We start from the raw sequence: 15345 nt of genomic DNA, 5'->3' as shown, positions 1-15345 counted from the left end.
TGACGACGACAGCACCCCTCAGAGGGAGGGAGCCAACTGATAGGGAGCAGGGAATTCTGAAAACCAAAGTGATGACAGAGATGCTAAGCCTTTCCTTCACGTGTCTGACACCCCTCTTCAGGCGGCCTACAGGCCAGGTGTCTGCTGGACCTTTACCACTTAATGTCTTGGCAGGCTGCACTGAGCCCTGCTAGGCAGTGTGCAGGGCTGCCTGGGCCTGGGTGGAGTCACCCACCCTCCCGCTCCAGCCACTCCTGGTACAGCTCCTGCACATGGGCACTGGTCTCCGGGGGCCACACCGGGATGGCAGCGTAGATGCCTTCTATCTGCCGCAGCAGTGTCCTGCTTGCACACCCATCATCCACCTGGGCCTGGACTCTGCCACTTATGTATGCCTGGCACAGGCCAGGATCTCCACAAAGTGGCAGGGGAACTTGCCCCTCTGCAGCTTCAGGACCACTTCTGGATGTTCCGAAAGCCATAAGCAGCCTCAAATCGTAGCAGAACCTCTCCATCCCTTTCAAGGGTGACCTCCTGGACGTCTTTGTTCCTCAGGGTGCGGTAGGTGAGCACTCCCATGTCCTTGTTGAACAGCTCCTCGGCCATGTGCTTGAAGATGTGTGCCAGGTACCCGTCAGAGCTAGCACCCTCGTGGAGCCTCACCTCCTTCTCCTTCATGTCTCCAAACAGCGTGTCCACGGCGGCATCACTCGAGGCAAGGTCACTTTGCTCCATTATCTGAACATTTTCACCTAAGGTTTACAAACAGTCAGGACCCTGGGAACTGTGCGAAGCTGTGGGAACATCTTCTCAAAGGCCAGCAGTTTCTTGTCATAACACAGGACTATGATGACGTGGAAAATCTTGTCTGGGGACAGGTTCTGCTGTCTGGTGAAGTAATCCTTACTAGAGAGCCCATGATCTGCTGGGGAGACTTGGCTATGCAGAGGTGGGGGTGATGGGGTGACCCAGCACACGCTCTGCATATCGGTCCCAGCTGGGGCAGGCGGAGGTCAGCATGGGTAGCCGGGGCTCTTCCTCACGGTGCTGGCAGTACAGACGCACAAATTCCTTCTGACTCTCCAGGATGATGAAGTCCGCAGCTATCTTCATGTCAAAGACAGTGAGCCCCGAAGCTTTTGAGAAAGCCACAGAGCCTTCTGGATGCATCAGTGACACTGAGGCTGAATTTAGCATCAAAATAAGGCAGAGACTGAGGACACATGGACACTGCCAGCACTTTGTGCTGTGAGGTATCACATTTCTTATTAAGGTTCAGAACACAGAAGAAGTCCTTGGTGTTCTGTTCAGAAACTTGGACTCCTTCCTCTGCAGTCACACAACTGTCACACGCCAGGCAGTCACTCAGAAATATCTTGGAATTGGCCAACTTATGGAATTCTCCCTTCTCTCCATTTTCCTGAGCCGGACTCCAGACGTTGACTGCAGCATTTTCTTGGTCATCGGTTTTTGTTTTTTTACTACATTCCTTCCGTGTGCAGTGATCACACTTCACCTGGAGTGGGGAGGGCGTAGGCCAGCTCGAGTGACCTGGAGGAAGCACAGGGAGAGCAGTCAGTCACCGCTGGTCACCCCTGGTGATGCTTGCACTATCCTTTCTTCCTTATGGAGAATCTAGGGAGGGGAATCGGCCGCAGTGCCCGAGGCCAAGTTCCAGGAGGCCTGCAGCACTGTCGGGATCTTGCTGGAGGCACTGATCTGCTGGTACCTGGCCTGTCCTCTGGAGATTGAACCTACAGGACTACTAAGGAAGCCAGTCCCCAGTTCTACCCCACCTCGACCACTGACTGATTGGAGTCTGAGGGCCAGGAGGAGGAACCAAGAGGCCTGCCTTCCAGCTGCTTGCCAGTCCCCGAGCCACTCACTCTGGTTCCCTGTTAACCATCCCCTGATCAATGGGAGCCTGTGGGCCAGGGGAGGGACCAAGTGGTCTGCCTTCTGCCCGCTCACCAGTTGCTGCTGTCAGGGATTCATTGGAGCCTGAGGGACCCCAGTTCCCCCGTTAGCCATCCCGTGATCAATGGAGCCTGAGGGCTGGGGGATGGGCTGGTCATCCGTTTGGTCATCACGGATGCTGGGTTTTTATATATTAGGATTTTTTTAAAAATATATTTTATTGATTTTTTACAGAGAGGAAGGGAGAGGGATAGAGAGTTAGAAACATCGATGAGAGAGAAACATCGATCAGCTGCCTCCTGCACATTGCAATCTCATTGACATGTAAAATTGTATATATTAAAGTGTACAACTTGATGTTTTGATATATGTACGCAATTTTAAATTAACTCAATACATTTAATTATAATATCTATCATCTCTACATAGTTTCCCATTGTGTGTGTGTGTGTGTGTGTGTGTGTGTGTGTGTGTGTGGTGAGGAAAGTTAAGATCTATCCTCTTAGCAAAATTTAGGTACAGGTTTTCCCTATTATTTGAAATAGAATGTTCCTATAAAGCCTTTCATAAGCTGGATGCTTTATTTGCTTTCCTTCTATTTTTGTAAAAGTTAAAATTCTTTCAGGTTTCTTTTGTTAGTGAAAACAGGTACTCATGTAGGCTTTTTGTAAAGGTAAAGTGGCATAATGCAAACTTTCAAAAAGCAGAGGATACCTGTTTATAACAGTATCATTAACTACTGTCACTATTAAATAGATTAGAATACTAGAATTTATTCATCAGGCATAACTGAAACTTTGTAGCCTTAATAAAATCATCTAATTTCTCCTTTCCCTCACCCATGGCAACCACAAAGCTATTCTCTGTTTCTATGAGTTAGACTATTTAACATCATACATATGTGGCATATTATGTAGTATTTGTCTTTCTGTGTCTTTTGTTTATTCCAGTTAACATAACATCTTCCAGTTTCATCTACGTTGTTCCAAATAAAATTTCCATCTTTTTTAAGGTTAAATAATATTCCATTGTGTGTGTATCATGACTATTGTGAATGATGCTGTAATTAACTCCCATCTGTTCTTTTTATTTTCTTTTTTCCAGATTTATTGAAGCATAATTGACAATTTAAAAATGTACATATTTTAAATGTACAACCGTGATGATATATATTGTGAAATAGTCACCTCTATCTGTACGTTAAAGTCCATCACAAGCATCACAGTCTCTAAGAAGCCTTCCTGATCATGTCCTTCAGTCTGATATATATGCCCATTCTGGTTCCTTATTGCACCAGAGAATATCTCTACTTATTCCATAGAATTTGTAAACAAATATGACACTTACTCTATTTTGGACTTTTTGATATTTGTGTCCACTTATCTAAGTGGTGAACTTATATAGGGATGCAACTTTGTTTTACTTGATATTGAAACTTCAAGAGCTTATACAGAGTAGGTGCTTAAGAAATGCTCATGGGAGGAAAATAAAATGGTTAACCATTCAAAAAAAGGAAAATTAGAAATGCTCGTAGAATGCAGAGAGATAGAGTTGGAAGGGAAAGAGACTAAGAAAGGGAGGGAGGGTGAGAGAGACAGAGCTGAAAAGTGGGAATAATGGAGATAAAAGCATGAAGGAATAATGGAGATAGACTCAAAGACAGAAAGGAAAGCAGGTAAAAGGGAGGAAGGAAGGAAGGAAGGAAGGAAGGAAGGAAGGAAGGAAGGAATTTCTAAGAAAACATCCACGGCTTTTACACTGATTAAAAATAATAAAACGTAGAGTTTGGGGAGTATATTTGAGAATTCTAATGGAATACTATTCTGCTGTAAAAAAGAAAGAACTCTTACCATTCGCAACAGCATGGATGGACATGGAGAGCATTATGTTAAGTGAAATAAGTCAGTCGAAGAAAGATAAATATCATGTGATCTCACTCATTTTTAGAATATAATAAACAACATAAACTGATGAACATGAATAGATCTAAAGACAGAGAAGCATCAAACAGACTGTTAAACTTCAGAGGGAAGGCAGAGGAGGGGGGTGATGTAAGATATCAACCAAAGGACTTGTATGCATGCATATAAGCATGACCAATGGACACAGACACTAGGGGAGTGAGGGTATGTGTGGGGGGTGGGGGTGGCCGAGGAGAGGTCAATGAGGAAAAAAGGACACATATGTAATACTATATGTAATACTTTAAACAATAAAGAACTTTTTAAAAAGCCCTTAAGAAGAAAAATTAAAATTTCTACACCTGAAACATATAAAATGTTATTAACAAAATCAAGTCAATAAAAAATACAAAAAAATATCACCTCCAAATACGGTAGTGCTGACAAGATTAGATAAGTGGTTCTAGAATTCAAGCACTAGTCTGGAGTTAAGAATATGACTCCAGGCTCCAAATGAATCAGAGTACGTGCAAAATACTAAAGCACATCCTGATTGTTTTGACAGAGCAAACAAGAAAATTGTGTTATTGTAGGCAAAATGGTGCCTAGGTGCTTAATTGTGGTACACTGTAACTCAGGTTTAGGACAATAAAATTATTTCTAGGCTATGATCCCTGGGGAACTGAGTTAACTGAGGTACTCCTTAACTAGGTCTAATTTGATTCTGAACTCAGACAAGGTTAAACACACAGGATACAATCATTTTAATTATTGCCAGATGCTATGAAAATAAAATCACATTGCTTTCTTAATTTACACTTAGTCCATTATGAGTTACCATATAAAATAAAGAATGCCAGTTGAATTTGAACTTCCAGTAACAACAAATAATTTTTAAAATTTCATTACTTGATCAGTCATCACTTAGGTGAATGAAACTGTAAGGAATCCTTGCAGTGGAGCATGACCATTGCTCATAACTGCTTGGTCATTGTAATGATTTATTCTTTTACCTGTGTACTAAAGTTTCTGCAGTTTAAAAGACTTTATTTTATTTTCAGTGAAATTAGAACAAACTTTTAAAAAACACAGTATTATCCTTTTCATGTTGTGAGTAAAGAGTAATTTAATGCAAAAGGCTCTGCCATTTTACATTTTCCAGAGCTTTCATTCATTCTTAGTTAGTAATTAAAAATGACTTATAAATAAACACTTGGGACAATTTCCTAAATGTTCTATATTTACTTACAAGGCTGGTACTTCCATCACTCGGTCACTTAAGTGGTTTTGAAAGATTGTATACAGGTTCATTTTACAATGTATTTGAAGTTTGTAATCCTGCTTAAATACACAAAAATTGGAGGGATTAACAAACTGCTGCTTGGAGGCCAAGAGAAAACAGAGCTAAGAGCAATCAAGACAGAGCCTATCAGAAACATGAGATCAATTGGTCAAAAAGTGGAAGACTGTCAACAAAAATAACATGTTATGGACCCTCAAGGCTTTCTGTTTATGCTAGAAGAAGCCTAAAATAATTTGTGGTTTTTGATGCTTGATTTAGTTTTCCACAAGCCTAATTAGCAACAGATTAAGTTTGCTGCCACTATAGTTTATTGCTGAGACTGACAAATACTTGTTGTTTATTTGTCTCTGCTATAGAAAGACTGGAGGCAATGATGTAATTACCTTTTAATATATTTAATAATATTAAAAACAACATAGTGATAGTAATACTCATATACAGAAATTTGTGAAGTATTTTAATACATTTTTAGAAAGTCAACTTTCTAATAAAAATTCCCTGTAACAACTAAGCCATCTCATGTTCTATCCAGGTGTGTCCTCTTGGTTTGTTATAAAATGCAATTTTAAACATTCCCTGTTTCAAAATGGGGTTCCTTTGCTTTAGCAAGACTGAATATGATGACAACTTCTTCAGATTTGCCATCAAGTGTCAGTAATCCTTTTTATATGAACAATATATGAGAATGTTTAATTCAAGGATCTCAGTAAGTGAGTTGGGACACTCCTTTCTTGCCAACTCATTTTTTTTTATGTTTCATTTTTTTCCAACACCAGAAAGGACTCTAATACCACCTCTGGAGTTGTTGATATATATTACAATTCAAGGTCAAGTTGGAATAACGCTACTTATTTGCTTTTCTTTGGATCTTTAATTTCTGTGCAATATATCACAAGGACACAATAAAACAGATGTTATATGTAAACAAACTGATGGCCAGATTTTCATCTTGCTTCATGAACATTCTCCTTCAACATCAAAGAGATCTTGATTTGCCCAGAAATATGTAGGAGGGTAAAGCTGAATAAGAAGTCAGTATAAAAGGATTAGATACTTTATGCATTGAATAAGTTATGACACACATCAAGAAGATATAGTCAACTACCTTTTACATCAGCCATCTACTTACATGCATGCATTCTGGAATATGTAATTATTAGAAATATTCCATCTCTGAAATAGAAAACTCCAGTATCTCATTTTCTGAACTATAATTCCATGCTATTTCAGGTCAATTTAATATACTCAAAAATATTTATTAAACTCCTTCTATGTAAAAAGTGTTGTGTAAGATACTGGAGATAGAGTGATTGAATAATAGCTACAACTATCATAAGAGCTTTGTAAAACAATTCAACTCTCAACTGTCATGCTTAATACAGAGATGAGGTTTAAATAACAGAATCTAAAATAATTATTTCAAACTATGCTTTATATAAACATACATACAAAAAAAGAGATAAATAATAATTTATTTCTCAGCTCTATTGGTTTAGCCCTTTCCATTGGCCAGGCCTTAATAATTCTTCAAAGAACTATAGTAAAAAGGAGAGTAATTTTTCTTTACTATTGTTTATTCAACTATAGTCATCTTTTGCCTTAGCTAATATTATTAATCTAAAGTTAAAAATTTTCCTATTCCTTCCCAAATTCTTTTTCTGAGAAGTGTCAGAATATGCAGATCCCATTCACTCAGACTTCTATACTTCAAATTCCTTAACACATAGCATGATTAATCAAGAAAATCCTAACTGAAGAAATCTCTAAGGTAATTTGACTTCTCTTTCCCTATCCATGGTATATGTTGTATAATCCAAAGGTTGATATATAAGCCCTGGCTGGTGTATCTCAGTTGGTAGGAGTATTTACCATACACCAGGAAGTGGTGGGTTTGATTCCCGGTCAGGACATATATTGGGTTGCTGGATTAATCCCTGGTCAGGGATCTCGAGGAAGGCAACAAATCAGTGTTTCTCTCTCACATTGATGTTTCTCTCTCACTCTATAACTCCCTTCCTGTCTCTAAAATAAATTTTTAAAAGATTTATAAATAATAAATTTCTTTAACTATTAGAAACAATAAACAAATATAGTCAAGTTGCAGGATACAAAAACAATGTGCAAAAATCCATTGGCTCCCTGTATACTAACAACAAAACTTTAGAAAAAGAAATGGAAAAAATAATTCCTTTTGCAATCGCAACAAAAGAATAAAATACTTAGAAATGAACTTAACAAAGAATTTGAAAGACCTATATACTAAAAATTACAAAGCATTATTAAAAGAGATAGAAAAAGATACAGCAAAATGGAAAAATATCTCATATTCATGGATTGGAAGAACCAACACAGTTAAAATGGCCATATTATCCAAAGCAATATACAGATTTAATGCAATCCCCATAAAAATGCCAATGTCATTTTTTAAAGAAATGGAATGTGAAATTATCAGATTTATATGGAATCATAAAAGACGCTGAATAGGCACACCAATCCTAAAAAAAAAAGAAAAAAAAAAAGAATGAAGCTGGAGGTATCACACTATCTGACTTCAGTTTATACTACAGAACTATGATAATCTAAACAGCATGACATTGACAGAGAAACAGACACAGAGGTCAATGTAACAGAATAGAGAGCCCAGCTATAAGATCATAAGTATATGGACATACAATTTTTGACAAAGGAGCCAGAAACACACACTGGAGTAAAGACAGTCTCTTCAATAAATGGCATTGGGAAAATTGTAAAGCCACATGCAAATGAATGAAACTAGATTACAGTTTGTCCCCATCTGCAAAAACTAATTCAAAATGGACTGAAGACCTAACCATAAAACCTGAAACAATAAGTTACATAGAAGAAAATATAAGTACCAAATTTTTGGACCTCGGTTGTAGAGAACATTTTATGAACTTGACCCCAAAGGCAAGGGAAGTAAAAACAAAAATAAATGATTGGGATTATCTCAACATGAAGAGCTTCTGCACAGCAAAAGAAATGGACAACAAAATAAAGAGGCAGCTAACCAGATGTGAGATGATATTTGCAAACAGTACTTCTGCCAAGCGTTTAATTTCCAAAATATATAAAGAACTTCAGCCCTATCAAGTTTGGCTCAGTGGATAGAGTGATGGCCTGTGGAACAAAAGGTCCCAGATTCAATTCCAGTCAAGGGCATGTACCTAGGATGCAGGATCCTCCCTAGCCCAAGCCCTAGTTGGGGCTCCTGCAGGAGGCAACCAATCAATGTGCTTCTCTCACTAGATGTTTCTCTCTGTCTTTCCCTCTTTCTTCCACTCTCCCTAAAAATCAATGGAAAAATATCCCAGGGCCGTGGTCGGCAAACTGCGGCTCGCGAGCCACATGCAGCTCTTTGGCCCCTTGAGTGTGGCTCTTCCTAAGCCTTAGGAGTACCCTAATTAAGTTAATAACAATGTACCTACCTATATAGTTTAAGTTTTAAAAAGTTGGCTCTCAAAAGAAATTTCAATCGTCGTACTGTTGATATTTGGCTCTGTTGACTAATGAGTTTGCCGACCACTGTCCTAGGGTGAGGATTAACAAAAACAATCAAATAAAAAAAGAACTTGTAAAACTCAACGCCAAACAAACAATCTTATCAAAAAGTGGGCAGAGGACCTGAAAATACACCCTGCCCAATAAGACATACCAACAGCCAATAGATGTATGAAAAGATGTTCACCCTCACTACCAATTAGGGAAATGCAAATCAAAACTACAATGAGATACCACCTCACACCTGTTAGAGTGGCCATTATCAACAAGACAAACAATAACAAGTGTTGGAGCGGTTGTGGGAAAAAAGGAATCCTCATTCACTGCTGTTGGGAATATAGACTGGTACAACCACTATGGAAAGCAATCTGGCAATTCCTAAAAAAGTTAATAGTTACTATATGACCCAGCAGCTCCATTCCTTTGTATATACTCAAAAAACTCAAAATCATATATTTGCAAAGATATAAGTACCCGTATGTTCATTGTAGCATTATGCACAGTGGCCAAGACATGGAAACAACCAAAGTGTCCTGTGATAGAGGACTTGATAAAGAAAATGTGGTACATATACACAATGGAATACCAATCAGGGATAAGAAAGGATGAAACAGCACCATTTGCAACAACATGTGAAATAAGTCAGACCTGAAAAGCTAAGAACCATATGATTTCACTCATATGTGGGATATAAAACTGAAACTTATGAACACAAACAGCAGAGTGGTGGTCGCCAGAAGGAAGGGGGTGGTGGCATTGTTTAGGTTTAATCCACAAATATTTTGAAACTAATGTCTTAGTATAGCATTAAACAAACTAGTACAAATAGCTCTTTAAGAAGAGCTGAGGAGTTGATCCTAACAAAAACCATTACTAAAATGACCTCAAAAGAATAAATAAACTGTACAACACAACACACTAGCATACATACAACTGCTTTACTACTTTATTTCTAGTAAGTAGTTTTCTTTTTAAAAATGTTTTTGAGGTATATCTTACAGACAGAAAAATGGACAGAAGTTAACAACTCAAAGAAAGTTTACAAATGTGTGCACATGTATACCATCATGATGATTAGGACAAAAAAGACTTCCAGCACCTTATAGGCTCCCCATGCCTCTACCTGGTCAGTATACCCAGATAACTATTATTTTGACATTAATCACCATGGATTTTGTTTTTATCTCAAAATTATATATGGAATCATTTAGTATATAGTCTTTTGTGCCTGACTTCTTATACTTGTAATGAATCAATGTTTTTGCACATATCATTAGTTAATTCCTTTTCATTACTTTCTTGATTATGGTTTAAATCTAATGTTAAGAGTTTATAAATTATAGCATTATTTCAATATAACAGGCATCTAATTGAAAATGAAAAACTTTGACTTCAGGATATTAATCATTCCCTGTTTAATCCATCATATCAATGTTACTATTATCATAAAATTAAGACAGTCTCAAAAAGGGGTATCTGTTTTATGAATATACCAGAAATGGCTAATGATTCTATATAATAAAGAGGCAATATGCAAATTGACCATCACACTCTCACACACAAGATGGCCACCCCCATCTGGTCAAAAGATGGCCACCACAAGATGGCCGGCAGGGGAGGGCAGTTGGGGGTTCCCAGGCCTGCAGGGGATGGCAGTTGGGGGTGATCAGGCCTGCAGGGAAGGGCAGTTAGGGGGAACCATGCCTGCAGGGGAGTGCAGTTGGGGGCAACCAGGCCGGCAGGAGAAGGCAGTTGGGGGCAATTGGGCTGGCATGGGAGAGGTTAGGGGGTGATCAGGCTGGCAGGCAGAAGCAGTTAGGGGCAATCAGGCAGGCGGGCAGGTGAGCGGTTGGGAACCAGCAGTCCCAGAATGTGAGAGGGATGTCCGACTCCCCTGCCAACCTGATCGATGCCTAACTGCTCCCCTGCTGGCCCGATCACCCCCAACTGCCCTCCCCTGCTGGCTCAGTCACCCCCAACTGCCATCCCCTGCTGGCCTGGTCTCCCCTAACTGTCCTCCCCTGCAGGCCTAGTCCCCCCAAAATACCATCCCCTGCTGGCCTGGTCTCCCCTAACTGCCCTCCCCTGCCAGCCATCTTGTGGCTATGGGCACCGCCATCTTTGAGGGCAGGGCAGTCAATTAGCATATTCCCTCCTTATTGGCTGTGGGTGCCACCACCTTTGCTGTGGTGTGAGAGTCAATTAACATATTCCTCTTTATTAGATAGAATTAGGAAGCATATTCTCAGTAGAAAATTTTGAAAGCCCTACATTTTTAAATGGAAAGAATTAAACTCAAAAACTCAGAATGCTCAATAATTAATGGTATTTTATGGGTCTCTGTATTAGAATCATCTATAAACAATGAGTAGAATATTTGGAGAACACTTAACAAACAATGCAACAAAAAATCTCAACAGAGTAGTAATTTCCCAGGCTGAGGAGCAAAGTTAAAAGATTGTAGACAAATATAATTGTTGAGCACACTGCAAAAGGTCAGGGCAGAGATAGAATTTCACTTTTATATCATATATGTATAAATAATTTGATATCAGGTTTATTCTATAAACCAGAAGGGGTTTTTTTGTTAATTTGTGGAACATAAGAGCATCTTAATCTCATATAACACTAGTTCAGTTTCTGGTACATAGGCACAAATTAATCATCAATAATTACTGATTGAATTAATTAAATTACCTTTGAGTTCTGCCTAGAATTATTGGGGAAGGGCAAGTGACATGTTTTATAATCTCTCAGGGCAAGAGCCACCATTCATGTGGACAGCTCAACAAAAATAATTTGAAATGACAGTGAAATTATTGGATAAAATATATCTATTTCACTTTGTTAAAGATTCCATGTTCAATATATGTGTGTCCTTTAAAGTTCCAAACCCAGTTTTACTCCATAACTTTTGGTTTCTGATCCCCATGAAGTTACTTATAAATCCTTATCATCAATATTTTTTGCTAACTTCTGATATTGGTTGAAAAAACTGACTTCTTGATCATGGTTAAAACTGATATCAAAGACTATAAATAATTATATCATTTCAATTCATCAGGAACTTATGTGCAAAATGGGAAATGTTACATTAGAATTTCAATTGCCCTTGCTTAGCCCACCATATCAACACTACTATTATCATGCCACTTGAGACAGCCTCTAAAGTGCTGCTGTTTTTCTTGTTATAAAACTATTTGTTATTGTGTATGACTGTTTTAAAATATAGTAATAAGTACCATGACATTATCTATTAAATGAATAAATCCCTATGCGGACACAAGGAAGAGAGTGATTATCCCAGCCCATTGTGTGTGGAGCTTGAACAATGGATGGTTGCTTCTTATTTTGTTCTCTCACAGTGTACTTGGAAACTACACTATTTCATTTTCCATATTTCTTTTTAAATAATTTATAAGTTCTTTTTCAAATACTGTATTATCTAGAGGGAGCTTGCCCTGGAATCTCTGAGTAAGTTACAACTTCTGGATGTTAACATTATGGGGAAAATCAACATTATTTGTTGATTAAATTATGTTCATTCTAACAATTCTTGGGATTCATTTGGATACATTTTGAAGACCATGATCTCACAAAGTGATGCTTCCCTCTGAATAAAGTACCTCCAAATCACTGAAATACCTAGTTTAACTTTTTATTGATTTTTAGAGAGAGATGAAGGGAGAGGGAGGAAGAGAAAAACATTAATGTGAGAGTGAAACATTGATCATCTGCCTTCTGCACACCCTTTACCGGTGATTGAGCCCACAACTCGGACATATGCCATGAACGGAAATTGAACTGGCAATCTTTTGGTGCACAGGACGACACCTAACAAACTGAGCCACACTGGCTAGAACACTGGCTTACCTTTCTATAGCATAAATATGGCTAGTATGTCTAAAAATGCCCATGTTCTGAATCATGCTTTTTCTGTGTTCTATTTTTTCTGTTATCAACAATCCCTAGCATGATAAGAATGACATTTGAATGTAAAATAAAATAACTCTAAGGTCTTTTAATAGTCCATTACTCATGTAACTTTCTTTCTTTTTTTTTTTTTACTGTCAAGAGGTACTATGGGAGAGCTTTTGGATGACCTTTGTATATAAAGGAATTCTATCATGTCAGCTAAGATATCATCCCATTCCAATTGCAATATTATCAACAATAAGGGTGACCTGATATATCAATGGCAAATCCATCATTAGGATTTTTATTCTAGTTTTTTGAGAATTTTGAAACAGTTGTCATATTCTCAATAATATATTTTTTCATATATTTCTTAATATTTACTGTTGAAAGCATTACAATGTCCCCTTTTCCTCCCATTGACTTCTCTCAGCCAGCAACCACCCCCCACCCCAGGCCTTCACACCTCCCCCACTATTGTCTGTGTCCATGGGTTAAGCATATATGCATACAAGCTCATTGGTTTATCTCTTCCCACTCACCCATTTTTTCATATTAGAATTACACCTAAACTCAGTTAAGGACTTATTTTTTTAGTCTAACATAGAATCATTTTTAACATCTGAATTGTATGCAGCAGTCTGCCTGATATGAAAATGTGTAAAATGCTTAAGAATAGACATTTTATTTTTTTTAAATTTATCTTTGTTGTTGAAAGTATTACAGATGTCCCCTGTGCTTTTTGCTTTTGTTTTTTTCCCATTGACCCCTTCCACTCTACACTTGCCCCTCCCAGGCCTTCACCACACTATTGTATGTCTTCATGGGCTATGATATTCTATATAATAAAATCTAAAATGCTAAGTGTCTGACCATTCTCTACCATTTGACTAGTCACTATGACATGCACAGACCACCAGGGGGGAGACGCTCCAACTGGTAGGTTAGCTTGCTGCTGGGGTCAGGAGGTTAGGGGATGGGTGAGACAGGCCAGACACGCCCTGGAGCCTACCCCCCACCCCCACGTTTCTTCCCCGACCCTGATCTTGTACTGGTGGGATCCCTTAGCCTGGCCTATGCACTCTCACAATCCGAGACTCCTTGGGGGATGTCAGAGAGCCAGTTTCAGCCAGATCCCTGCAGGCCAGGCCGAGGGACCCCACCAGTGCACAAATTCGTGCACCTGACCTCTAGTATGCATATAAGTTCTCTGGTTAATCTCTCCCAACACCACCACCCCCCATCTACTCCAACTTTCTCACAGAAATTTGTCTGTTTCAGGGGTCCTCAAACTACGACCCGCGGGCCACATGCGGCCCACCGAAAACATTTATCCGGCCCACCAGGTTTTTTTGCTGCCGCTGTGTGCATAGGAATTTGTTCATAGTTTTTTTTTAAACTATAGTCTGGCCCTCCAACGGTCTGAGGGACAGTGAACTGGGCCCCTGTTTAAAAAGTTTGAGGACCCCTGGTCTGTAGGGTCACGGGGCATGCAGAGATTAAAATGAATTAAGTTTACAATGTTCAAGAAAATCTTGGTCTAAGTCTGTATTCACTCCAGGTCACCTTCCAGGTGACTATTTGTTGAGCTCCTCCTATCAGTCAGGTGTTTCAGGCACTGGGCACAGATAGACACTGTTACTCTACCCCCTCCCACTTTACAGACGAAGAAACTGAGGCTCAGAGGTTATAGTGCAGTGGTTCTCAACCTTCTTAATGCTGCGACCCTTTAATACAGTTCCTCATGTTGTGGTGACCCCCAACCATAAAATTATTTTTGTTGCTACTTCATAACTGTAATTTTGCTACTGTTATGAATCGTAATGTAAATATCTGATATGCAGGATGTATTTTCATTGTTACAAATTGAACATAATTAAAGCATAGTGATTAATCACAAAAACAATATGTAATTATATATGTGTTTTCCGATGGTCTTAGGCGACCCCTGTGAAAGGGTCGTTCGACCCCCAAAGGGGTCCCGACCCACAGGTTGAGAACCGCTGACTTAGGGCAATACTCTCCAGGTCCATACAAGCTGTTGCAAATTGAAGAGCTCTTTCTTTTTTACTGCTGTGTAGTATTCCACTGTGTAAAAGTGCCAAAGTTTTTTATCTATTCATCTGCTGATGGGCACTTGGGCTGTTTCCAAATCTTAACTATGGTAAATTATGCTGCTATGAATGCAAGGGTGCATATATTCTTTCTGATTGGTCTTTCAGGTTTCTTAGGATATATTTCTAGAAGTGGGATCACTGGGTCAAATAGGAGTTTCATTTTTAATTTTTTGAAGAAGCTCCATAATGTTTTCCAAAGTCGCACCTCTCTCATCGATGTTTCTAACTCTCTATCTCTCTCCTTTCCTCTCTGTAAAAAATCAATAAAATATATTTAAAAAAATATTAGTGTGGTATAAGAAATGTTTATACTCTTACTAGAGGCCTGATGCACAAAATTCATGCAAGTGTAGGCCTTCCTTCCCCCAGCTACCGGCACCAGCTTCCCTCTGGCATCTGGGACCCGGGCTTCCCTTGCAGCCCTGGCTCCATCTGGAAGGATGTTTGGTCTGATTAGCATATTATACTTTTCTTATTATTTTTTATGTGTTTTGAAACTTTATTTGCTTTTTTTCTTTTAAAATTTTTTTCATTGTCTAAAGTTTTACATATGTCTCCTTTTTCCCCAATTGACCCAACCCCCCAGCCATTCCCACACCCAGCAAGCCCCCACCAGCCCAGTGTCTGTGTCCATTGGTTATGCAAATATGCATGCATACAAGTCCTTTGGTTG

The 15345-nt window shown here is 39.0% G+C and overlaps 1 pseudogene; it reads right to left on the bottom strand.

Annotated features, from left to right (window-relative positions):
• Positions 1–227: 227 nt before the first annotated feature.
• The window catches only part of LOC102250849, a 29463-nt pseudogene continuing 14345 nt past the window's right edge, over positions 228–15345 (bottom strand).

Source organism: Myotis brandtii, unplaced genomic scaffold, assembly GCF_000412655.1.
Source record: "Myotis brandtii unplaced genomic scaffold, ASM41265v1 scaffold394, whole genome shotgun sequence".
Lineage (NCBI taxonomy): Eukaryota > Metazoa > Chordata > Mammalia > Chiroptera > Vespertilionidae > Myotis > Myotis brandtii.
This window is presented reverse-complemented; position numbering and strand designations above follow the sequence as displayed.